The sequence below is a fragment of the Limulus polyphemus genome, unplaced genomic scaffold (genome assembly GCF_000517525.1).
Source record: "Limulus polyphemus unplaced genomic scaffold, Limulus_polyphemus-2.1.2 Scaffold1463, whole genome shotgun sequence".
Taxonomy (NCBI): Eukaryota; Metazoa; Arthropoda; class Merostomata; order Xiphosura; family Limulidae; genus Limulus; species Limulus polyphemus.
The window spans coordinates 284,442-287,331 of NW_013667073.1; positions in this window are offsets into that span (position 1 = coordinate 284,442).

Sequence of the window (2,890 nt, forward strand, 5' to 3'; positions counted from 1 at the left end):
CCCTCTAGTCTTCCACTGCTAAATTAGGGACGGCTAGCGCAGAGAGCCCTCGTGTAGCTTTGCGCGAAATTCAAAAACAAGCAACGTAAACATTTTACAAAAGTAACACGTAAGAACTTAGCTTTTTCTCGAACATATTTACCCGCTGTTTAAAATATTCATGTCCTTATGATTTTCTTTTCAACTATAAAAGCATCAAAAGCTCCCCCCCCCCGCCCCAGAAAAATCACAGGTGTTTTATATTGCAGTAATTATCTGAAAGTAACATAATTCTAGTAGCACATCTGGCCGTGAGGTATTGAACTCACATATTAATTTGAACGGTAGATGTGTGAGTAAAAGCTTTAAGTATGTTTGTAAAAAGTGTTTTAGAATGTTTCTAAAAAGTAACTTTCCATTTACGCGCAGGGGGGGGGACAACGTCCATATGGGGCGTACTTCACAAGTATGGGATTATCAATATTCAACGTACGAAAGTACTAACATTAACATTTCACCTGAACAGAGGCAGAAGAAAATATCTAGTCTCTTCGTCTTGGCAACATATAATTCGACAAAAAAAAAAAACGAACATGTGTACTGATATCCAGATGTTTCTCTGAAACACGATATTATCTTGCAGTGGAATCAACTATATTTTGAGTTGGTTAAACATACCACGATACGATCTGTCCCATGTATACGATGTACATGTCAGAAGTTCAGCAGTACAAGTTGATACTCCAACACGATGGTAAGAGTACAGTTTACTCTTAGATAGAAACAAAATAACCAGCAAGAAGAAATCACGATAACAACAACAAATTTCAGTAATTAAAACAGAAAAGTTAATTAAGCAAATCACCAGAGAAAGAAAAAAAAGTTTATATTCAGTTAGGTTTCGGGCAGTTTCTCTTCTTCAGAGGGAAGAACTAACTGTAAGAAATGACTGTCTCAAAGTTTCAAAAGTGAAATGTGGAGATTGTAATTAATTTTCTATATTTTTGTTGGAATACTAACACTGTATTTCTGTGACTTTAAAAGTTAACTCACTTTTAATTGCATGTACGCATTCTTAGAGCTTAAAATCGACAATCCAATAAGTAACTCTTTATCTAGTAATTGTTAAAGCTTTCAGTCAGAATCGACAATCCAACAAATAACTCTTTACTTAATAACTTTAAAACTTTCATTGAAGTTTTTTTCTTTAAAAAATAATTTGAATGTTTGTCAGTATCAAAAGTTTTGTTAGAACGTCCAATAGTTTGACTTTTCAACAATGTTATTTCATTCCAATAGTTTCACTTTTTTAACAATCGTTTAATTCCAATAATTTCACTTTTTTTAGCAATGCCATTTCATTCCAATGGCTTCATTTGTTTAACAATATCATTTATTTCCAATAGAATTTTCTTCTTAGAGCTACACATTTAGTTGTTCATTTGATAAAATGCTTGCTTTGTTTGTTTGTTATATTGAATTTCGTACAAAGCTACACGATTGATATCAACGCCACCCGTCCCTAATTTACCAGTGATAAACAAGAGAGAAGGCAGCTAGTGAACACCGCCAACTCCTGTCAGAACGAATAGTGGGATTTGATAGACCACGGTCCAACGTGCGGAGCGAGATTATTTACTTTGTAAGTGCTACCATTGCTCTGTAGTTTAATTTGACAATTTCTTCTCCACAAGTATACTCGGTCTCGCACATGAAAACAAAAGATACCGAAAACAATATTTCATGTCGATAACGCCGACAAGTACTGTTTGTCGAGCACAAATGCTTCTCACACATCCACTTCAACCTCTAAATATACTGTAGACGTACTATCTTAGTTATTATTCACTTCTACACAAAAAGGGCCTGCTGAAAAAGATGCAAGGTTTATAAACAATAGATGTGGAACAAAATATTGGAACCTTCCAAAGTTACATAAGTATATTCAACATATATATATATATATGCAGTATTCAGGTATAAGGCATAATTATCTACCAAAAAAAAAAGACTCGAAGGACTTGGGTAATGGACTCTTCAGCGGTTATTTGTGTAAAAGAAGATATGCACAGAAAGGGTTATAAAGAACAAAAATCTTTCTTCGTCTTCAACGAGTCTAAGGAAAACGAGAAATAAAAATAATAAAAGTAACAGAACACTAAAAAACTTAAAATCACAGAAGAAGAAAGAATTTTCGAAAGGAATTATACTTTTATTTTCCTATAAGGTCGAACTTGCACGAGACGCGGTCAAAATAAGTAAGAGTAAACACGGAGCTGCTTTACAGTTCAATTTGATCGCTGAAGCTGAGAAATTATTTTTAAAACGTCGATTCAGAAATGGAATCAATTCTGATTGGTGGGTTACTTACAAACAGACAAACTAACTTTGGGACTACTCTATTTTCCCACATAACTGCCAGGTTTTGTAACCTCACAGGACCAAAGTGATAGTCGCCAACATACCATGTGAAGTTAGAGACAGCCTAAATTGATTGTGAATGAATAACTGACAATCCTTCGGTAATTTTCACAAAAGCATAACAGGTTTTCCATTTTAAACAGGAACTATGGTTAAGATAAAGCTACACGATTTAGGCACAGCTTCTTCACAAACTGAATTAAAATTCAACTTACTAGCAAACTGATTTCTAAGAGTGTGCTCACCGTGATTGTAGGTAATCATATGATACAAACAAAAGCCAAGAACCTTACTCACAAAAACAATGGGCATAAATATAAATATAGTTCATATAAGTATAAGTATGGTTTATATAAATATAGTTCATGTAAGTGTAAATATAGTTCATATAAGTATAAATATAGTTCATATAAGTATGAATATAGTTTATATAAATATAAATATAGTTCATATAAGTATAAATATAGTTCATATAAGTATAAATATAGTT